Source organism: Ammospiza nelsoni, chromosome 25 (assembly GCF_027579445.1).
Source record: "Ammospiza nelsoni isolate bAmmNel1 chromosome 25, bAmmNel1.pri, whole genome shotgun sequence".
Taxonomy (NCBI): Eukaryota; Metazoa; Chordata; class Aves; order Passeriformes; family Passerellidae; genus Ammospiza; species Ammospiza nelsoni.
In genome coordinates this window covers 7,216,970-7,240,676 of record NC_080657.1, presented here as the reverse complement: position 1 = coordinate 7,240,676, position 23,707 = coordinate 7,216,970, and the positions used below count along the sequence as shown (strand labels likewise).

Below are 23,707 nucleotides of genomic sequence, written 5' to 3'. Positions count from 1 at the left end.
GAAGGAAGGGATCTGCTTGGTGATGCTTTTTCTCTGGGTGCAGTGGTGCCTTTGCATCGAGGTTGTGTTCTCTGGAAACTTCAGTAAGTTCAAATTTACTTTTTTTTTTTTTTTAAATTCAAGCTATCCTCCTGCTAAGTTTTCCCCTCTCCATCACTCCTCTTCCCCAGTAACAGCCTCTCTTCTCCTAGTAAGGGAAAGGGCTGAGCACATTTAGAGCAGCTCTGCTCCGTGCCTGAGTATTTCATGTGCTGCCAGTCATTGATGAAAGACTGGAAGGGAAAGCAGAGGAAGGTGCTGGAAACAGATTGCTTTATTCTTAAACTTGACATCATTATAAAATGCCTCATGCCTGTGCAGGAGAGATGAATCAAATCCAAGCATAAACCTGTTGTTCTTACTCAGAAGTGAGCACTATATTTGGAAGATGAGCAGCTGCCTCCTGATCTGAATGAGCTTTGCTACCAAATCTCCAAAAGCAGGATTGTTAATTAACTAGAAAACCTGCCTTGGTCAGAAGTGCTGAGCTCCAACCCCACCAAACACCCAGCAGCCATTTGAGTGCAGAATAAAACTCCTCCGCTTGGAAGGTACAGCTGGAAGCTGCTGTGAGCTTGGATGTGGAGCAAGATACAAGTGCTCACTTGCATGATGGTTGGAATGGGTTAGTGAGAGGCAAAGCTGTTCCAGCAGAGCAGCTGTGCCAGGGTAACCTGGAGCAAGTCCTTGGCCAGAGAGTCTTCCAGCTCAGTGCTTGAGCAGGGCCTCAGGACAGTCACCAATCTGGCTATCTCTGTATAACAAGTCTCTGTTCAAGGGTGAATTTCTCCCTTGTGAAACACTGATAGCCTGGACCTGGTTTGCACTCCCTAGAGCAGTCTCTGTGTTACTTTTGTCTGTTTTCTTGCATGTATTGCACAGAGGGGAGAGAATTGCATTTTGGTGATCCTGCTTGTTACATGATGTAGATGTTTTGATCATGATATGAGATGAAATTTGCTGCTTGCTGAATAATTGGTGTCAATCTTTATCAGCAAACAAGAAAGCCATGTGGTACCTTGTTAGGGATAGCAAAGATAAAGGGGGTGTGGTACAATATCACTGGCTCAGGGACAGCCCTGACCTTCACTCAGCAGAGAAAACAGCAGGCTCAGATTGCCTCTCCTTCTTTAAGCCTAGCTTATCTCATAGGTAAACATAAAATGCATAGCAGCTTTGGTAATATATTTATATTAAATATAAATTTAGTAATCTCCTCTCCTGACCTGGTAAGTGTTGGGCAAAGTAACACACCAGCAGCTTCCATGGAGAGAAGCTGGGAGTAGCTGTGGGGCAGAAACCGTGAAGGAAAATGCTGAAAATGCCAGAAAACCCTCTCTGCTGGGAGTTTTGCTCTTGACCTTCAAGCTGAAATTCACATATGTTGCCATTATTTAAAGCCTGTCAAGAAATCCAAGGTGAGGTCACTGCTGAAAAATTCAGAGCTGTGTCTGTGGTGGTAAGTGCAGGGTGTCCATTCATGGGCTGTGTTTGGGCTCTACCTTTCCATACAGTGGCACTGGTGATGCTGGAAACCACGTGCTATTATCTATCTATACATGTTGTTTCTTTCTATCCTAGAATTGATGGGGGACCTGGAGAAGGGCACTGCTTTGCCCTTGAACAGCTTGTTGTGCTGTGAGTTTCTCTCCTTAGTTCTTGTTTACACATAGCCCAGAGAGGAAGAACAAATGAGGTTTCCAGCACCTTTCAGTGAGATTTTCTTCTTCAACCTCTCCTGTTGGTTGACAGTGCTTGGACATGAGCCCAGGTGTGCAAGAGGGCAAATGGCACGTGGCCTGTATGAGAGCACCAGTGTGGCCAGCAGGTCTAGGGAAGTCCCCCTGTACTGGTCACTGGTGAGGCCAAACCTTCAATCCTGGGGTCAGTTTTGGGCCTCTCACAACAAGAAAGACATTGAGGGGCTGGAGTGTATCCAGGGAAAGGAACAGAGCTGGCGAAGGGGCTGGAGCACCAGGAGCAACTGGGGGAGTTGGGGTGGCTCACCCTGGACAAAAGGAGGCTTGGGGGGACCTTCTGTCTCTCCACAGCTCCTTGACAGAAGGGAGCAGCCTGGAAGAGATTGGTCTGGGAACAAGGGACAGGATGAGAGAAAATAGCCTCAGGCTGTGCCAGGAGAGGTTTAAGTTGGACATTAGGGAAAAGCTTCTTCATGGAAAAGGTCATCAAGCACTGGCACAGGCTGCCCAGGGCAATGATGGAGTCCCCATCCCTGGAGGGGTTTAAAATCTGTGTAGATGTGGCACTCAGGGGCATGGGTTACTGATGGGCTTGGCAGCGGTGGGTTAATGGTTAGCCTCTTTGATTGTGAAGGGCTTTTCTGACCTAAATGATTCCATGTTTCTGTGGAAATGTGGCAGCAAGGTATCTCTTCACTTGTCCCACACTGTCAGAAGAGACCATGGTCTCTAACATGGTGTCAAGTTCTAGAGCCAGCTTAGCTCAGTGTTTTCACTTTGTTGCTTAGTAAAGCAGTGAAAACAGTTCTCATTGTGGCGTTCAGAATAGCAGTGCTGCCCTCTGAATTACCATCTAATTAAATGAAAGCAAAAACTCTAAAACAAGTGAGCTTTCTGTTGCATAAGAAAAGCTGTTTTGGTTGACCTAAAAACCGACATTGAAAACCAGCCTAAACAGAGATGCTTTCCTTCCCAGCTCCGTGGGCCATGCAGAGCAGTTGCTACTGTTCTTGGAGAGGCATTCATGCCATGGCAGCTGTGAGCCCACTTCAAAACAGTTACGCCTTTGAGACTTGCCTCCCTTTTGCTTGATGGTTGGAGAAACCCTGCTGTGGAGACAAATAATTAGAAATAAAAGATGGCAGCTTAATGATTATTAGCTTTACTGATGCAGCCTGCAGTGACTGCAGGGTGAGATTGGCATCTCCAAGCTGCTGCTGCATCTCCTGCTCCAGAGATTTACTGTGTGCACTGTTACTGTGCAGCCTCAGTGGACCTGCACAACACCCTGAATTAACAGAATTATTTATTTTAGTAACAAACTTTTTCAGACTCTTGGCAATTAACTGTGACAATGGCAGTATGCTTCCTGCCCTTGGCTCCCCGTCTCTCCATCCATGCCCAGAGCTTTCCTTTGCTACCTTATTCCCCTCGCCCTCCTCAATTTCTTGGATTCTGTTTATTAATATGAACCACTTTGAGTTCTCTTAATAAAATAAGTATGTAAAGTTACTACCTTAAAATGCCTCAAAATTCCTTATTTTGAGCTCCAGAAAATCTGGCAGCAGTGGGATGCTATCCTCTGGGATTCTGTCTTATTGATATTCATCTTTTTGAAGCTGGTATCCATGACTGCCAGTTTCAGAGGTTAATATACTGCATTTCAAGCAAGCTGAGGTCTTTTTAATTTGTGATACGGAAATGTGCACCAGTTAATCATTGTGCACCTGCAGAAATGCTTCTGGGCAGACTTTGGCTGTGCTCTATCAGGTTCTGGGAACATCCATAGGCAGGACTCAAAGTGACAAGACTGATCCAGTTCAGTAGCTCAGGACAAATCCTGCAAGGTCTAAGGACGTGTCAGGCAGGGGACACTGTGCTGACCAAGGTGTGCAGAGCTTTGGCTCTTATTTGTGGAAAAAATAATGGTTAGAAGCTGTATTTGTTCTCCACAGCTAAATTTTAATTTAAATAAATGTTAGGTTTTGCCAGGTGTCCCTCACTGATGCACAGGTCTAGCCCTCAGCACCATTTGCTGTCTGTTGACTGGAGCTGGGTTCACGGCCTTTGGGATATGTTAGTGCAGACTCGAAAGCTCTCTGCCGAGTGTCTGCCTTAAACTCACTGCTAGGTAAAGTTAAATAGTCCTAAATAAACCCTGATCTTGAAACTGTCCTTCCCCATACTAAAGAGCTCTAAGCATTTTGAAGCCAAGGGGGGCTTTTTGCCCAAAAAGAGCTTAACAGAATGGAGTCAAATCTCCTTCGCTGAATTGGTGCCTTTCTGGGGAGAAGCTGCAGTTGAAAACACACCTACCTGGTGTTATTTAAAGAAGCCAGAGCCTCTCTTGGCTACAGTTTGACTCCTCATCTATGCAAAGAGTAAATTAGCCCCTGACATCTTTTGTTTGTAGTGCAGCTTGGCTGCCTCCCGGCTGGAGCTCTGGTCTCTAGGTGGCAGTCACTGTTATTTTTGGGTGCATTTCAAGAAAGGCTGCATTGCTGAGCTTGTCCCCTGCTGAAGGAACAGCTGCCTCTCTGGCCAGGCTGGCTGGTCCTGCTTGGCTTAGGAGGCTGACACAAGAGCTTGAACTTCTTCCTGCTGCCCAAGTATAGGAGTTTCCAGCAGCATTCCTGAAAGAGGGGTAGCGAGTCAAGTGCTGTCTGTGAGCACACTCCTCTGGTTTTAGTTTTTAATGGTGACTGCTGGGAAATGAAATCCTAGTAAAGGCTTTGAAGGAGGGTGAGCTCTCGAGGTGATGGAGATGAGTGTGCTGTGGGACAGTCTGAGGCTCCTGTGATGGTTCTTTCCGTGGTTCAGTGAGTTTCTTAGGTTGTTTCTGGTGCTCAGGCTCATGCCACACTGACTCTGCCTTTTCCTGAGCCTGCACTGCTTGAATTCACAGCATCACCTGTATTCTATTCTCCAGGATTTGTTAAGCTCTTTATAGATCCTTTCAGTGCAGACCCTCGTGTGTTTAATACCTCCTTCTGATACTTGAGAGGAACAGTATTTCTCTGTCAATGTAGAAACATTCACCATATGAGCACTCGATCCTGCAGGGCTGCAGCCGACCTCCTCTAATCTTTAATGGTGCATCTTGGCAGAAATGTGCTTTACATGCTGACTCGAAGCCCTAAGTCTAAACAAAGCTGACTCTCCAGGAGCTGTTCTTCTGCACTGGCACACAGCCTGGAGAGAACTGAAGCTCCACTTCTGTTTTGTTCCTCTTTCTACTTGGAGTTTGTCTGCTGCGCTGCAAGACACTGACTCAAATGAACATCAGCTTCATACAAATCAGTGAAACTCATGACGGGAGCTTTTTGCATCAATTAATCAGATTGCAGGTGGGAAGGGAATTCCTGGGTGTACAGACTTATTTCCCAGCCACCCCATCTGCCCAAAAAGGATCCATTTGAGCCAGCCCAGTACCAAAAAGATCTAATGGCTAAAAAATGGGATTCTTCTGCCCATAGGAGAACACATGGCTGTTGTTTAGCAACAGTAACTTTTAAAGGCTACAAATTACAGCCAACAAAAGAAAATTCTCCAGAAGGAAACCACAAAGAAAAGGGTGGCAGAAGCAGTTTGGATTTAGCAAAATTGGAGTTGAACTGCCCTGATGCCAAGTGTGATTCCAATACCTAAATCACTCAGTCTCTTTAGCTATGGAGGGTGCTTCTTGGCCCTTTAATAACTATCTCAGCAATGAATCAATTGTTGGTTTTGGAGAGTGTTATGATGGGCTGTACTAGATTTAATCTTTGGTTAAATACTTGATACAGAGCCAGGTGAGTGTAGATGTTTCAGGTTGCCTTCACTGTGCACACCATGAGTTGTAGCAAAGCAGTGCAAGTGTTCTAGACCTTAGTGAAAATTCCTTGAACTTGCAGTTCAGCCTTTCAGAGCCTTTTTCAGCAGTGAATTCTGTGCTGGAGAGAGGGGTGGGCAGGGGAGAAATGCAGCGTTCTTTCCTTCCAGGTGAATCATTTACCTGCAGTATCTTAATTCTAGATCACCATTTTACAGGAAGACAAAGCTTGAGAAGTCAAAAGGAGGTTTCCTCTCCTCCTCATTCTTGTCTACTGCTCATGGCCAAATCAGCACTGCTGATGGTGACAGCAAAGCTGGAAGGTGAGCCAAGGGCACAGGGCCAGGAACTGGCAAAACTGAGCCACCTGCTCTCCTCCCACCTTGTTTGCTGTAAGCTCTTGTGAAATGGTTGCTGCTGCAATGGAGACTGTCACTTGCTTGCAAAGTGTGTGAGTGTGAGTAGGCAAATGGAGTGTGCCCGTTGTGTGTTCACATATGTGTGCGTAATGCAGCTCATTTAGAGCAGGATAGATAAAGGATTCATCTGACCAGCCTAATTTTTTTTTCCCCTAGAACTTGGTGTAATCCCAAGTATTTCTCTTCATTTTAAGTCCTGCTTGCTTTGGGGAAGGGAGCACAGCACCAGTGTGATGCACAATTGCTTTGTTTAGACTGGGAATTCCTCACTGGAGAAGCTCCTCAGGGCAAAGAGGAGAGAGCTCTGTGCCTTTTGTTGTTGTGCCAGTAATGCTCTGGGCAGTGTTCCCCAGCACTGGTGTAAACTGGGAGCCCTGTTTTGCAACAAATCCTACCTGGAGTGTATCTTGTGGGCCTACAGAGTGCTGGATCACCTTACAAAGATCTGGTCTATGAAGAACTTAACTTGAGCTAGATTTAATCTGCTGTCTGGATGCTCCTAGGATGCTGCAGTGTGTCCTGCTGAGCTGCTTGCAAGTGCCTGCACATTACCCAGGCAGAGGGCAGGGTTTGGCATTGTCCTGCATGACCCAGTTGGTTTACACCAATCCATCAGGATCTGAGCATTCCAAGTGGCCTTTCACTTTGTGAGGAACAACCTCTGCCTTAGCGACCCCAAATGCATGCCTAAAATGAATATAATTCCTGTCCTTATTCCTATATCCAACAGGCAAATACCAAGAAATCCTGACTTAATAAAATAATTCTCAGTCTCTAAATAACTCCCATAAAGTGACTTTAACCAGCTGTAACCAGGAGAGTTCTTTAAATAGTTTCAATCCAGGCTTGGCACAGGGCAAACTGTTCTTATAGTGAAGAATTTAAGAAATTTCCATTACTTCCCATGGGATTTCAGAGGTCAGTTTGGGGCTATGTAGGAAGGAGAAAGTTACAAGCTAAGCCAGTGGCTTCCAGCAGAAGTGTGGTGGTGATGGGTTTATTTCCATGAGAGTGGTGGTTTTGGGTTTCTTTTTCCCTTTTTCTTCTCATATTTTCTGCTCCCTATAAATAGTTGCTTTATGTAGGCTTAGATCCCCTTGCCCCAGAAGAATGTTTTTCAGGCTCTCATGGCATAGATGTAGTGCCTCTTTTTGTATTTGATAATTCAACTTTCTAGTGTCTCTTCCTTTAGCTTTTTAGCCAGTCAAGCTCAGCCATTTTTTTGGGATCTGAAGAGGTGACAGCATCTGTTGCCCTCATGCAAAAGCACGTCAGCAGCTTGTGCTAGTGCTCCCTGTGGATAAATGCTTCACCTGGGAATACAAAATGCAGGAGCTGCTGCTCTCTGTTCTCAGCTGCTGACAGATGGAGTTGGGGATCATCTGGTGATCTGAGCGCAGTGGATGATGCACTGTGTGGTGTTAAATCACTGCTTTGATGCAAAGTTTTTGTTGCCCTGGTCTCTCCTCCAGATAATCTTGAAGCAGTGTGGGTTTGCTTGCTTGTTTTTCTTAGTTGCAAGAAGCTGTTACCAACCAAATCTTGTGGTTTCTTTGCTCCATGGTTTTCTCCTCAAAACTCTTTGGACTGGTATTTCTCTTCTGGCAGTGTTTTAAGCCTACCATGGGTGAGCAGTAGCAAGGGCAGCAGTTGTGGTGGATCAGCACTGAACATCTGACGCTCCTCCATGTACTGCCTGGGCTATTAAAATTTGCTAATTTATTGCACTGGGGACTGAAGTCAGAACTTCAGGGCATGTTTCAAAGGAGCTACCTGTCCCTAATGTAGGAGCAGCAACTTGGAGCCGCCAGACCTCTGCCAGCCTGTCTTTTTTTTAATCAGATGTGCTCATCTAAGTCCAAGGAAACCACCAAGTAGTCCAGATTTAAGGCAAAAAATATCTGTCTTCCCTCTAATTAAGGACCTTATTGCAAGTAGTCTCAGCACTGAGACACAGGGGAGCTGCTCTGTTCTTCTTGGCAGAGCTGACTGTCATCGGCGCATAAAGGAGAAGGGGTAAATAGCTGTGAGAAGCATGTTAATTTTTTTCTAAAAATCTGGGTATTTTTAGCTTCATATAGCATAAATGTCCTCAGTGTGTGAGTGGCCCTTGCTCGATCAGTATCAGTGATGGGGCCATCCCAGCCAGTGTGCATCAGCCTTGGGTATTATCTGCGGATGAAGAGGCAGGGCGGTTGCTCTTAATCCAAGCAGAATAATGTGCCTGAGACCTTAATTCTCTGTGGGAGACAAACGGAGATGCCTTAGTGCCAGGAGTATTTTGGAATTGTGCACATATACGAGGGGGGTTCGGTTCCTGAGCTGGGCAGGCTGGCAGCAGCTTTGCTGTAACCTTTGGAAGTGCTCAAGAGGTACTGGGCAGCATGTTTTGCTCTGATGTACAAAGCAGGGAGAGCTGGACAGCTCTGCTTGACAAAAATAACTGATTCTAATTTGGCTGTAAGCGAGGGAAATCCAGGCCATGCTGGAGGTGCGGGATTCCAGAGCAGGGGCACGGTGGGCCCCTCGGTGGGGCTGTGCTGGGCTCGTGGGGGCGTTTCTTGTTGACCAAGCCACCTCAATTGTCGCTTTTTTGGCTTGCCACAAGACTGAGGCAGTACCTGTTCGATTACGAATGGACTTATGCTCAAAAAAATGAAGACTATAATAACAGCATTAAAAAAAACCCCAACGCCCCCCCCTACCTTTCTTCATACATTCCTCCTTGCTTCTTCACCCCGGGTTTCCCTTCAGAGCTGCGCCACGACTTTCTCTGGGAGGCAGCGAACGCTTTTTAAAATTTGGGTCACGGAGGGAGGGGGAGCGGCGCTGCCGCCCGCGGTGCAGGCGGGCAGGACCCTTCCCAGCCCTTCCTACCGGGGCCGTGCGGCGCCAAATTATCGCCCCCCCGCCACCATCACTCTAGCGGGGGAGGGTGTGGCGGTGGCAGGAGCAGGCGCTAATCCCGTTATTTCAGCCTCTGGCTGCCCGGGTTGTTGTTGTGGCGGGCTCAGCAAAGCGCTCCGCACTCTCCCTCCGGGCCGCCCGCGGGAGGAAACGGCAGAGAGCGGCATGGGGGGAGCCAGGAGGGGGCGCACGCTCCCCCGCCCGCGCCGCCGGCAGCGGTTTCCCTGTAGCCAATGGCGAGGCGGCGCTGGCGTCCCGCCCCTCGGCCTCGGCCAATGAGAACTTACTACAGTGTTGTGGGGGGAGGAGGCGGGGCGGGGGGGTAGAGCCGCGGGCGGGCGGGCGCGGAGCGGGAGGAGCGGAGGCAGAGCGACCGGCTGGGCACGGCGCGGCCCCGGGGTGCCGCACCGCGGCGGGGGCTCTGCGGGGGCCGCTGCGAGGCCGGCGGGCGCCGCGCGCGGGGGCGGCCGGGTAAGTGCGCGCGGGAGCGGGTGCGCGGCGCGGGGGAGTGCGCGCGGCCTTTGCGCGGCGGCTCCGTGTCCGTGTGTCCGTGTGTTCGTGTCCGCACACGGCGGGCCGGTGCGAGCCCGCGGTCTCCGTGCGGACGGGCACGTGTATGTGCGCGTGTGCGGTTGTGCACGGTGTGTGAGTGCGTGTGCTCATCTGCGCAAGGTGCATCTTCCCAGCGAGCGTGTGCGGTTGGTGTGCTTGTGCGTGTAAAGGGTGTGCGTGCGTGGGGTGTTGCAGTGTGCACGCGTGGTCTGCACAAGCACCCCGTGTGTGTAGTTTGTATCGGGGGTGTGTGGTGTGACTGCTGTGAGCTCTGCGTGTGAGCACGGCATGGATACGCAGTGCGTGTGCGTGCGCTGTGTGTCTCTGCACACCAGGTGAGTATGCCCCATGTGTGTGTACGTACTGTGCGGGTGTGTGCAGCGTGTCTGTGTTTGCCCTGTGTGTGTTTGCAGTGACCGAATCCGGTGCATCTGTGTGCGCACAGCGTGTGTGTGCGCGGCTCGTAGCGCTGTGTGTGACACGGAGTGCTGGAAGTCAAAAGGCCGAGGCTCAGCCCGAGACAGATTCTGCAGGAGGCAGGGAAAGGGGATGGCAGGATAGGGACACACAGCTCGGGGGAGCTGGCACCCCGTGTCCCCTGTGCTGGGCCGGGTTGCCCGGGCTGGCATCCCCAGCTCTGCCCGGAGTCCATTGTGCGGGAGGGGGAGCGGGGAAGGGCTTGGGGCTCCACAGACCGATGCCTGCTCACCCATCCATGGGACAAATGTGGATGCTGTGGTCTGGTATCAGTCAGGCGAGGGCTCTTTCCTGTCCCTGGATCCTGCTTTGCCCTGAATTCTAGCTCAAGAAAACACCTTGGCCCAGTGGCAAGTGATGCTCTTACTGGATTTTCCACCAAGGCGTATTGTTTTTTCCTATCTCCAGCGAGGCACCGTTTGTGATGAAAATTACTCCAGAATGTCTGGAATGAGTTAAAATCCACCTCAAACACCTCTGAGTGCTGCAGCTGCAAGTGTTCCAAGTGCTCACTTCCTTGTCTTTTGGGGAAAAGGAACTTGTTCACCCTTGGTGCACTGGTTTGAGGAAGCTGGTTTTGGGCAGGGTCTGGCAGCTTTTCCCTCTGTGGCTGTGTAAATGGTAATTCAAGAATTGCATGATTGCATGGTGAAGAGAAAATTGCTTAGAGATTGTCCAGATTCTGGGGTTGGTGCTATGCTGGTTCACTTATAATTCTGTGTGTTAATTTAATTAAGATATTGGACAAGCAAAGCAAGATAGGTCCCTTCCAATGCAAGCTATTCCATGAAGATCTAATATTTGAACAGTACCACAAATCCCTTTTTGCCTTTCCTTGCTCTTTCCATTTAGGATTTGAAGGCTTTTCAAATATGCTGGATTTTGCTTGCCTTCGTTTGCTGGATCTGGAGGGATGGTCTTTGAATTAGTGATTCTTATTCACAGTTAAGATATGTAAAAACAATGCCTGTAAGATCTCATGGGGCAGAGAGTACGCTGGGTGTGGATGAGGGATGCAGAGGGGCTCTGCCCTGGCTGCCGCTGTGATGCAGTGGAGTGCAATTCCTTGCATGCTTAGCTAACTCCCGTGTCACTGTCCCAGGATCTGCTCCCTTTGCTTCAAAGGTTGCTTCGTGGAGATCCAAAGTAGGTTGTTTTTATTTTTTAATGGCTGGTCCAGCAATATTTTTGATGAATGTAAGTTTTTCCTGCAGCATTGTGGTGACTGGTAAGGGTTTTGTGTCGCATGTCAGTGATACCGATACTCTTGATGTTTATATTTTACATCATCTTGCATCTTCAGTTGCACTTCTAGGGCAATTTTGAGCATTGGGTGGGATTTAAAAGACAGTGCATATCTCTGCTGCCATGGCCTTAATAAAGAAGGCGAGGATTTTCTAGGATTCCCATGGACAAACATAATCTGCTGTGGAAGATAAATATCAGGATAAACAACGTGTGTGCTCCTTACCTTGAAAACTCAATTAGAGCCTTATGAAACATAGAGAAGGATGTTTTTTTGCTAATATAAACACATTCATTATTTCCTGTATCAGTTTAGATGACAAGAACAGGAATTACCTGTGTTTTCATCTGATCTCACAATTGCAAGTTAAAACAAATAATCTTATGAAAAGCAAAGCATTTCATGGGAAAGCAGCAATCCTGAGGAGTAAGGACTCCTCTTGGCCTGTTTCCAAACATTGTATATTCCTGAAGCCTATAAATGCTTCAGGCAATGATAGTCCAAACCTACATCTCCTGGCTCCAGTATCTTCCTGCCAAGTGCCTATATGCTCTGCGTGAGCATCTATGCTGATTTTTGGAAAGTGGTAAAACAGTGTCTCTCCTACTGTCCCATTTACTCCTTGTTGAGCAAATATTTGAATGAATGGAACATAGACTGGCAAGGATGTGGTTTATCTAGGGAGCAACCACCTCCACAAATTCATTTATTAGAGATCCAAGTGTTGCTCTGACAGGATAGCTTGCAGGGATGTTGGGATGCTCCATGTGCTTTGATACATTGATAGGTGAATGATGATGATAATGATGTTGTGAATGTGGCATGTAACATGCTGGAATAAAGTTGTGTATACAGAAGGGTTGCTGATGGAGGGCAGTGGCTCTGTACTAGGTTTTCACCAGCAGTTACTTGGCATCTCAAAGGAATCCTGGATTTTTGGGGTCAGCAGGTGAACCTCAGGCTCTTCATCCTTGGATGTTCCTGAGTATCCATAGCATCTGACTGGGAATTTTTCTCAGGTATCTTTCCTTGTATTCCCAAATGAGGGGCATGTGCTGAGAGCCTCTTCATTTGGGGGAACTGTACCTGTGTCACTGCAGGTGGATTTTTCTTCAGCCCCTTACTCCCATATTCCACCTATTTATTGGAAAAAGCCCTGAAATCGGTGGTGCTCAGAGATCTTGTGCCCATGCCAGGTGGGAAAGCTCTGGGCTCTCCCCACCTATCCAGGCCAGAGATCCCTGCTCGGGGAGGGAGCTTCCCACCCCTCTTTTGATGGAGGAATGTGTGGGTGGGGCTGCAGTGGGGAGGTAGAGCTGAGCTGTACTGTGTGTCACACTGGGTCAGTATCTGAACTTGCTGGAGCTGATTTTACATCCCTGGGAAGCTGTGATGAATCTAAGGGCTTCAATAGGACGGTGTGAGGGTCCCTGCAGTGGCCCTATGAATGTAAATAATTTCCCATCATAAACTTTACTTTGTACTTTTAAGCGCTACTGCAAGTCTGTTGGCTTCCCTCTAACTTCTGTGCAGTTTTCCTAGAGCGTTAAGGAATAGCAGATACTCAGGTTGTTCAGGCTTGGAGCTGTGTTTCTTGCTCTTTTGTATTTCTCTGGGAAAGTTCAATGTAAAGCTTTCCATCAGGACTAGAAATTGCAGTCTGGGCTTGGGGATCTTTTGCAATGATTATTCTTTCTTGGTGCTTGGTTTATTGTCGTAATCTTGTGTAGGCTAAGCAGGCAACAATGTGTAAAGATTTCCCTTTGTATGTCTAATCTACTACTGTTTTGATCAGTATTGTGGTTTCTTAAGTTGCAAAGAACTGTAGATGCAGCATAGCAGGGATTTATCTTTGTCCATCGGATGGATTAGGTAGGAATGTTTATGGCTTGTACTTAATCCAGATTAATATTATTAGTTTCTTTACGTTCAGTTGGTTGTTTACGCTTGTTTTCTGTTTATGTGAGTTTTTGCTTGTGTAATGCCGCTCACATTGTGTATTAAAAGCCAGTGCTTTTAATTTGTCCAAGTAGATCATATTGATGGACTAAATCTTTCTCTCTCTCTTTTTTTCTTTTTTTAAATGAAGCAGTTCCACAGAGAGGGAAATTGTGTGGGCTTCGGGGCTATGTTCAAGGAATCGTACTCTTCCAGGCCATGTTCCTCCAGACCCTGCTGCATTTTGGATCTGGGATTTTTAAACAAATTCCCATGCCAGCTTGCTTTAGCTGCTGTGCTCAGAGCAAATGTTGATAGCAGTGCTTTGTAATTTATAATTTATAAAGTCTTACAGCACTTGAACTCTGGTGCTTTTGGAGGAGACTGAGAATTTTGTATCTCCCTGATCTCGGTGCAGAGCCTAAAAGATGTAGGAAGATGGGAAGCTCAGGGGAGCGTTTCATCTTGCAGGTGGTGGGAGAGCTCCATGGCTGCCTGGTTGCATGGCTGTGGCCACAGTGTTGGGTGCTTCCCTCCCCCATGTGTATTTTTGGGGAGCAGCCCAGTCCATCTGCCGGTGAGGGCGAGTCCCATGGGATGTCAGCCTGGCTTTCAGACTGGGTCACACAATGGAATAACCCTCTGTGGCTGCATCAGGAAACCTGGAGCCCAGACCTGTGGAGGATCCTTTGCTCTGTCAAAATTGAGTCCTCCTTACAGGATCAGCTCAGCCTGGGATGTAACCACAGCAAAACACGCCATGGCTGGAGCCTGGGGATGGGAGTACGCTTTGCAACAGTGGAAGAAGAATTGGGCTGGTTAGCTGTTTCTATGAAAACCACAATTCCTTTGAACCCTCTGGTCACTGGTTGTAGGCTGATTATTTCGTTCCTTCCCCACCCCATGGAATGTGTGTGTGAGAGAGAGATAATTAAAAGCTTTTAGTTAAATAAATAACTAAGCTGCTCACGTGGCTTTATAGTAAATTGCAGAGCCAGACCCGTGGAGGTGGAAGATGGTGTGTGCTGCTGCTGGTCCCACAGCATCTCCTCGCCTTCCCATGCTGGTGTGGCCTTGGAGTGTGATTCCATATGGACTTTTCACCCCTAGGGCCTGTGTATCACTGAATATGAGAGCGAGCAGGACGTAAGTAGGGATGTTATTGTGTCCGGGGCTCCAGGCTGTATTTATTCCCTGTTATTCAAACTCTGCTCCAAAGACAGGATTACTAATTCATCTGCGATGCCTGTGTACAAATGAATCAAAAGCATGAGTTGGTCTTTGCAATTTACTCATGAGATGGTCTGGATGCTCCAGGATGGCTTGAAGGGTGGTTTGGTTTTATCCCATTGACATGGAGCTTGATGGAACATTTCATGTTCCTGCCCTGGTTTCTGCCTCTGTGAGCTGCCTGCAGTGCCTTGAGCCAGGCACTTGGAAAATGAGAAACATGCAGCTGGTAACCATTCCTGGGGAGTTTTAGGAGTTGTTTGTCATTGGGCAAGGGTTGGTTCATGGAAGGATAAAAATCTTTCAGGTCCAGCTTCAACTGCCCTAAACAGCAAATATTTCTGCCTTGCATGCTGCCTTCCAGTTCCTGAACCAGTGGATAAGAGGGCCCTATAGCCAAAGTCATAGAATCTTCTGAGTTGAAAGGGACATCAAGGATCATCAAGTCCAACTCCTGGCCCTGCATAGGACTCCCCAACAGTCCTACCCTGTGCATCCTCGAGAGGGTTGTCCATTGTTCAAACACTCCTGGAGCTCTTGGCAGGTTCAGGGCTCTGACCATTCCCTGGGGAGTCTGCTCAGTGCCTGACCAGCTTCTGGGGGAAGAAACTTTTCCTGGTATCCCACCTGAATGTATATTCCTGATTTCCCCTCTTAACATGAGGGCCAGAGGAGAGCAGGATGCCCTGGGGCTTTATGGGAAAATGCAAATTTTAGTCAGTGCAGGGGCAGCTCAGGGTAACATTTTGCAGACTGACAAAAAACTCTCTTAAATCCCCAAACAAAAACTGCTGGTCTGTCCTTCAAATACTGGATTCTGTGTTTGCATAGTGTATTAGTCCTGTTGGCAAAGACACATATCCTGGCAGTGTCACTTTGGCGTGTACATCAGGCACAAGCCAGTGAGATCCTCCAGGGATGGAGCCCCTTGGAGAAGAGCAGTGGTGAGCTGTCATCCTCCTGGTACAAGGGAGTCCTCCTGTCCTGCATGTACCATGAAAACTCAGCTGCTCATTTGATCTAAAAAAATCTTGAAATCCAGCTTTAGGCCAAAGTTTTCTGGCCTTAATACCTTTTGCAACTATTGGTTGCAACTATTGGCAGTGAATTGACAGGCAAGATGGAAATTGTATGTTTAAATTGTGGGGATGGTTGTTGGTCTGAAGTCAAAACAAGTCACCTAAGCAGCATCCCTTTCTCCTGCATGCCTGCATGTAAGTGTATAGAGGCAGTAAAAAGGCCATTTATCATGTAAACGTGCCCTGACACAGACAGAAGGCAGACCCCTATAGCTTGTAGGAGGAAGGGGTCACATTCCATGCAAAAACCCAGCATTTTTAGGACACTTGGTAGCACATTATTACAATTTGAACAGGGGAAACCAGGTGGGATGAGAATCAGGCACTTCCCTGGTGTCCCTCCATCCCTCTCCTGGGAAGTACCAGCGCTGCTCCCATGTCCCTCCATTCCTCCTGGGATTGGTGCTGGTGGCCGATGCTGATATCGCTGCTTTTTTATCTCCAACTGCCAACGTGAAAGCTGAGTGTGTGTGGTGAGAAGCTCATGAGAGTCTTGGTGAATACACACATGAAGTAGCAACAAGACAAACTCAGTGTAGGCTGCCTGGTCCAGCTGTGGGAATAACTTTCATCACTTTTTCTCCTTTTCAGAGGAAAAGCTGGAAGCTTTTGGGGCCTGGAGAAGAGTTCAGTTGCAGTGAAAATGCGAGTTTTCAGCTGTTCATAAATGTTTCTAGTCAAAAGGGTTTAAGGACCCCCACACTTTATTGAAGAGGGGGAACAACTAGCAAGAGAAACTGTTTTGGAAGAGGAAGAATGTAGGGTACATATATATTGCTTTTCCATGGATTTTCATGTGCAGCCAGGCTTCCCCAGGTGTTTAAAAAGGATGGAAAAGGGGTCTTGCATACGTGTGAGTTTGCTGACTCACACACATGAGCTGGCTTCATTCTTGAGGGCTTTCTGAAAAATTCAATATTGTCAGGATGCCCTTGGGAATGGGGTTTATCTGCAGTGGGAGCAACTGCATCAACGTGGGAAGGGCATGCTGGTGATACTGGGGGGAAATGGCCATGTGCTGAATTCCTCTGGCACTGCTTCTAGTGAGTGCTGTAGTTTCTTCAGACTTGTGGAGGGGTTTGTTGTTGTTGTAACTGCTGCTTCTGTTGCTTCCATCGGGTCTGCCTAGGTGCTGCCTTCAAAAAACACTTCCTTTGTTTGTGGGTAGCAGTATTGGTTTGTTTGTTCCCACCCATCTCTGCTCTTTCCTTCGCTCCTCCAGGAAGTGGTGGAATAAAGCTGGGGTTGGTTGATGAGGTCAGAGCAGCTGTTGTGCCCATCCCACACCAGGACCCCTTCCCTGCCCATCTCTTCAGTGAAGTTTGGGATGCTGCATTCCCTTGATAACGAGAACCCAAGGGACTTGTCGTGTCCAAGCAAGTTCATCTCCAAAAATGACCTTTTTTCCTCTGTTTACACACTGAAGCAAGTTTTTTCACTTTGTTTTGTTCTGAAGCAAGATGCTTTGAGTAGCTGATGTCTCTCATCCCCTCAGTTTTGGGGCACCAATGCAGAAAGCATCCCTCTTCTTGGTTCAGGTGCTCTTCCTCCTACCTGCAAACACCCACTGGATGCCTGTGGGGAAACCAGCAGTGGCACGGACAATGTTAGTGGCTTCATGTTTTGCAGCTGCTGCTCTTGGCTTATTTAAAAATGATGATTGACTCTCTTAATCTATCCTGATGATGATGTATGATGATATTCCTTTTGCAGACATGTGGTTTATTAAAAAAGAGTCCCTGTTGCATGATGAATCGAGAGGGAGCGCTCGGGGAAACGGAATCTATTAGTGTTACTTGCCTGTGTCCCTCCTGAGGCAGGAATGGGAGTAGATAATGGACGTGAGGGATGAATTCACAAAGCAAGGAAGCTTGCAATTACAGAGAAATTTGGTATTTCAATATGATACTGTTCTTGCAAGTTTATTTTTTTTATAATTGAGCTGGACTCTCCAGCATGAGCATTGCTTGATTATTACACTGGTGGGTTTGACCCGCACAGTGCTAATCACAGCAAAGGCTGGCAATCAAATACATTATATTATACACAGCATATGCAAATACAGTGGATTTAAACTTTTTTCTCCTTTTTTTGAGGTAGATGCACAGCTGCATCTGTGCCAGTGATGATAAGGTTCTCTGCAGACACAGGTGAAGGAGAGGTGCCAGCACCCTGTGCCTGCAGCTCCATCACACAGGGGTTCAGGAGGTTGGAAGGTGTGCAGGGAGCTCATTAGTGTCTCTGTGGGGTGCTAACCTGGTTACAGGGTTGGCTCTGTTTGCTGGGGGCAGTGGTTGTAGGTTAACCATTTCTCATGATTTCTCAGCACAAACAGTTGTAAATCACTCCTGTGGTAGGAGCAGCTGCAAAAAGCACTCAGCTCTGGTTTTGCTGTGCAGAGGTATCACCTCCTGCCTGGCCTTTGAAAACAAATATAAGGAAACAACTCTGTCCTTTTGAAGTATTAACTACAAAATCAGCTGAAAATTTGTTGATAGATTCTGCTTGTTTTGGAAACAGGTTAACCTTCTGAAACTTCTGACTTTGGCAGAAAACCAGGGAGTGATGAGTTACACTGAAACTGAGATTTGATTAATTGTAACTTTCATAGCACTTCAGCTTCACCACTAGAAAAACAATATAGGATTGGTGAAGAACATTGTTCTTTCACTAAAACACTTGTCCTAATAAATTTTCTAGATGGGGTCGGGGGGAGAGAATGTCGCAGACATCTTTTTGTGAGAATCTTTTTCTAGGGATTTTTTCTTCCTGAGAAGCTGAGAAGCTTCAGGAACAAAATGTAAACAATGATTATCTGCTGCTGTGAATGTAGCAGGTCCATCTGTGGTTGGTCTCATGTGTTTTTTTGTAATTAATGGCCAATCACAGTCAGCTGGCTCAGAAAGTCTGAGGCAGCTGCCTTTGTTATCATTCTTTTCTATTCTATTCTTAGCTTAGCTAGCCTTCTGAGATGAAGCTTTTCCTTCTATTCTTTTTAGTGTAGTTTTAATGTAATGTATATCATAAAATAATAAATCAAGCCTTCTGAACATGGAGTCAACATTCTCGTCTCTTCCCTCACCTGAGAACCGCTGTGACCACCCTCACAAGAGAACATCAACTGGAGCTGCAGCTGTGCCCCTCTGAAACAGGAGGTTTGTGAGTGGGTGGTTCCTGTCTACCTCAAGTGTCTGCTTATGTTTTTCCCCAATTCACTTCAGCAGAAACACTCCCATAGAAAATATTTTGAGACATTTCTTAAAAACAAAAAGCAAGGGGAGAGAGAAAAGAACGAGCCTCTCTGTTGTAAAGGATTGTCAGAGCTTTGCTGTTGGAGCAAGAGTGTTTGGGATTTATGGGAGTAGGACAGACACGCAGCCGGCTGCACCTCATGAGATTGACCATCATCTCAACATGCCTACGTCAGCCAAGCCTAGCAGTTGCTCAATTCCACATCTCCAGAAGAAACAGTGACAGGGGAATGTGCAGTTTTTATCTGTTTTTCTGAGTTAATCTCCTTGCCCTGCTTTCCCACCTATGGGCTGTGGTTTTGCCTGGTCACAAGGTATTTCATGGGTGCAGTCAGTTCAGGTGCTGCTAGTCAGAGACGTCTGGGGATGAGTCACTAAAGCTCAGGATGGGGCAAGTTTCTCGAAAACAAGAAAACAGGCTTTGTGAAAACTTAATTTTAAGAGTTGATTCCCAGACATGAAAAGATCCAGACCTCTTGGTATCACCAGTGATGAGCTCTTTTGATGTGCTTTGAGAAATAGGCTTGAAATTTGTTGCTGTGTTTTAAAAAAAGTGTCTTTGCTGCTCCAAGCAGTGAATTATAATTTTTTTTTTTAAATCTGAAAAAAATGGAAAATGGAAAAAAATTCAGCTTGGAGCTATGTAGATACTTGATTTTTAAGTTGATAATTCGTCACACAAGTAATTAGCCAATGTGGTATCCAGCTGAGTCCCTTCTGACTTTTGCAGTGATCATATATGTGATCTGCTCTTACTGTGGAGAAAAATGGATGTGGCACTTGCATTTTAGTTGGAGGACTGGCTTTTTTGGGTTGAATCACTGTAAATGGGGATATGTATGTTTCATTTGGAATCTGAGATCCGCCCATCTGGTGCTAATGAAGTGTTTGGTATAAGCCACCTGCAGCAGAAGCCTATGCAGCCATTCTTGATTTCCCAATGGCATGAGCATTTGTATGATTATGTGGCACCTTCTTATTTTAAGCTGTGCTGGAAGTTGGTTTTGCTGCTTAAAATGAACTTCTGTAAAGCAGCTCGCTGGGTGACCACTAATTGATTTAATTATTGCTCTTAATATGAAATATGTTGTGAGTTATAGAAGCATGTTCTCCTGCACCACAGTACTAGACTGATGCTGTCCTAGATGTGGGATGTGTTCCCTGTGTCCCCAGGCAGGCATGTCCCTGGTGTGAGCAGTTCAAGCCACCATGGTGTTCCCCATCCCAGTGCTACAAAATGGATTTTTCTCAAAAGCTGTGCTTGGCAAGATCTGGGAGCAAAGTGAAGCACAGAGAAGAATTATTCTCCTTTTTATCTTTCCTCTTGTATTTGGATGTCTAGCACTGATCTTCCCTACTGTTGTCAAGACTGAATTCTGCAGTGCTGTTGGTGGAACACTTTGAAAGTGCACTGCACCATGCAAAGGGAAACACATTTTTGAGAAAAAGAAAATCTAATACTAAAAATAAGTAGATAATCATGGCAAAGTGCTGTTTCCTTCTGGCATATTGCTGTTTCATGCAAGTGGCAGTGAATTGTGCAATAAAGATCTATTTGTAGAAAGCAAAAAAAGAGGCCAGAATTGATGGGATTATTAAATCTGAGCAATGTGAGTTGCACAATAGCTTGTTAGGCTGCTGTCTGCAGAGGCCACTGTGTGAAGGCAAAGGGGCATTCTGTGCTCTTCCTGAAGGCTCACGCTGTACTCCTGTGTCCCTGGGCTCTGCACAGGGAGCTGGTTTGGGTCTTAACCTCACAGGGCTGTTATTAATGCCTGAACAGCACAGTTCTTGCTATAAAGTTACCTGTGCTTGAAGGGCCACGGTACACAGGCATTTCTCCCATAGTGTTTGGGTTCTTCATCCTCCTGGGTTTGAGTGCTTTGCCAAGGTGCTTAAAACTCATGGGCATTTATACAGCACTGGCTGCTGTTGCTGGTGCGTGCCCTTTAATCCCAGAGATTTCTGGGTTAACATCCCCAGGCTTGAGCTGGTGCTGTGTTTTGTTGAGTCCCATAGGGAAAAACAGATATTTATTGCTGTGGATACTTGGGGCATCCAAAGGGCTGCTGAAATCTGGGCATTGAGGCTGTGATGCTCATGGTCCGTTTCACCAAACCTGCCCTTCATGCTCAGGACTGTTAATCTACCACTGGAAGAATCTCTCTTTCTTCTCCCAGAGGAGAGACTGGTCCTGGATGCTTCAGCTCTGTGCAGTTCAGCAGACAGCAGCCTTGTTCACAGGGTACTCTGTAATTACTGTTGGCTCTTAAGAGCCAAGTAATTGGGAGCAGTAATTGGATGGTAGCTTAAGAGTAGGAGCACAGTTTAATAAAACAAGCAGGCTTGCAGTTGTAATGTCAGCAGGTAAAACGCCTGGGAAACAGCAAATGCCCATGGTGGTGACGCCAGTGAGGGCCCGTGCTCAGCGCAGGCGCTTGGCAGCCCGGGCAGGCAGGGCAGGGCAGGTCCTCTTCTCCTTCCCTTGTTGCTCAACAGGGGACACAGCCTGGTGAGGCAGATACTCTTTAAACATCTCCTGTGCTTAGCAATAAGAGAATGAAACGTTAATGTTTTGGAGTTCTAGTTCGCTTCTAAAGAGCTTTTGCAGCTTGTTTAGCTGGGGAGCTGGAGCAAGCTCAGGCTGTGCGCCCGTGTCCTCACCAGAGATCAGCTCATTGCGTTTCCGTCTGGTTTTTGCTGTTTACTCTTAAACTACACTTCTTGCCGCTGCAAGGGCTCTCATTAGTGTGCTTTTATTTTCTGTATTGCCCTGCTCACAGCTTATACTGGCAAGGAGGTGCCTCCCAGCTAGCTCAACCTGCTCAGTCCTCATTTGTATGTTCATTGTTTTCATCTCAGATGGGAACAGATGACTGTTTACCTTCAGATTGTGTGTATAGAAAGAGAACTTGAAGGGAAGTGCAAAGGAGGTTGTTTAGGAATGTATTTATTGGAGGACCAAAGAATGGGTTTGCCTGGGGCACCTGGGTGAGCTCACCGATGCTTTTTGCTCTCTCCACTCTTTCACCCTGGCCTCGTTTGAAGGGTCTTCTCATGGCAGTTTTAACCCGAACAATGGTATCACCAGAGCCTGCAGAAAAGAGGATCTGTGTGGCATTTTATTCCCTTGTGCTGCATGAATGTGGATTTTAGCAATATTGTTGTGTGGCTCCTGCTGTCAGCAGCACGTTGAAAAGAGTGGCTCACTTGTCTGGAATTGTGACTGAGGGATTTGCAGCCCTTTAGCAGCATAATTTTAGCTGAGGCTCTCCATTTATTCCTCAGTACTGGGCAAGACCAATTGATTTTGGATCTCAGTATTTTGGAAAATACTGAGAATAATATGGTTTAGTCTTAATTTGCTGTTGCTTTTGATACTTGATAAATACCTGAGCTACTCTGAGTCCCTGTGAGTTTGTGGAGCTTTCAGCTGGCTTCATCTATGCATGAAGCAATTACTCAACAAGGATTTAAATATAAAAAAGGGAAAAATAAGCAAAGCTTCTCCAAAAAAACCCCATGTGGTTGTTCCTACCACCATTATATTGTCGGGGGTTTGTGTGTATATATGCAAGCACACACTTTGAATAGAATAAGGATTATTTTGAAACCTAACTCATAAGTTTAAGTGGGATGCTAAATTGTGTATATAAGGCCAGTAGCTTATCCAAAAAGCACCACTACTCCCGTGTACAATTCTCCCTAATTTATTTTATTAGGGAGAAATTTAAACCAGCTACTGTTTCCTGCATACACATTATCCCTACCAAAGAATATATTTTGTCTTTATTAGCTCTTCATTTATTTTAAAATATTGCAATGTTAAGCCAGTTGGAAGCTGTTTATTATTGTCTTCTCAGCTGGTTGGTGGCCAGCATTGTCCTGCCTGTGCCATGACAGGTTGTGTTGGCACTGGTGGGAGTGGAGAAAGCTGGTTTACAGCTTCCAGGTGCTGCCCCAGTTTCCCCGGTGCACATGCCCACCTGACTTCATAACCACACTCCCTTTAATGCCCTCATGGGTGTTAAACTTCTCCCAGTGTTGAGTGTATTAACAGTGTAAAATATACTGTATTGACAGGATAAAAGGGAGAGGACTGGGGAGAAAAGTGTGAGTTGGTGGGGAAAGGCATCCTGGACAGCCCCTGGGAAATGTGGGGGAAGGTTGGAGGGAATCAGGGGGTGGTGGAAGAAAGAGCAGGTCTGGTGCAGCCAGACAGGAGGGTAGGAGAGATCCTTTTAGTACATGTTGTCCATGGAGCTTCTGGGTGGAGCAGTGTTTGGATCAGCAGGGTTAAGTGTGGCTAGAGAAGGTACTGTGGTGTTCTGTTCAGAAACACAAGGGCCATCCAGGAGCACCACTGTGGTACTCAGCACTCACCCTGCTGTGGTGTTCTGGGAGGCAAAGGTGAGCGTTGACGAGGTGGAAAATACCTCTTGAGAGCCAGTAGAGCGTGGCCATGCTGGTGTTTGTTCAGTGAAATCACAACCCACAACCAGCCTCCCACACCAACCGTTCCAGCACAGAAAAGAGGGTGGTGTCCAAAAATATGAGCAAACAGCCCTTGAATGTGGGTGCAAAGTGTATTTCTGACCCCTCCCTGCTGTATTGAGGGTGAACACAACTTCCTTTTCCTTTCTGTAGTCTGAAGAAAGCAATGTTTGTGTACATTTCCTCCATGCAAATAATTGCAGCAACTCTGGCTGATGCTGGAACTGAGCAGACTGTGCTGCTAGAACCAGCATGCATCCTTACTTGGGTCTCCAGTGGTGAAAAAACACTCACAATACCATCTTATCATTCATCCTGCTCGTTAAATCGGTGCTCTCCTTTCCCCCCATGGTGGTGTTTAATATCCTGTTCACTGTTTCCTACTGCTCATAGGCCAGGCTGCTGCCTGGAGCTCAGCTGCTGTGCCCTGGTGAGCCATTAATGCATCAGGATGGGATCTGGGGCAGTAATTCAAAACAGGAGTGAGCGCAGGCTCCCTGTGGGATAATGCTGCCATGGCTCTGTGGGCAGACAGAAGGTGTCAGCATAGTTATTTTCATTCTG

At 46.8% G+C, this 23,707-nt stretch overlaps 1 protein-coding gene across 11 annotated transcripts in view; it reads left to right on the top strand.

Moving 5' to 3' along the window:
• Window positions 1-23,707, top strand: part of EPB41 (erythrocyte membrane protein band 4.1) — an 86,396-nt gene that overhangs the window by 911 nt on the left and 61,778 nt on the right. For 3 of the 11 annotated variants that reach the window (XM_059488617.1, XM_059488616.1, XM_059488611.1), the window contains exon 1: window positions 9,246-9,347. The exons of 2 other annotated variants lie outside the window; for them this stretch is intronic. The gene's annotated coding sequence lies outside the window, so the exon portion shown is untranslated. Of the gene's footprint in view, window positions 1-9,245; window positions 9,348-23,707 lie in introns of those variants that run through there. 6 more of the 11 variants (XM_059488619.1, XM_059488618.1, XM_059488615.1 and 3 more) reach the window with 5 other exon arrangements.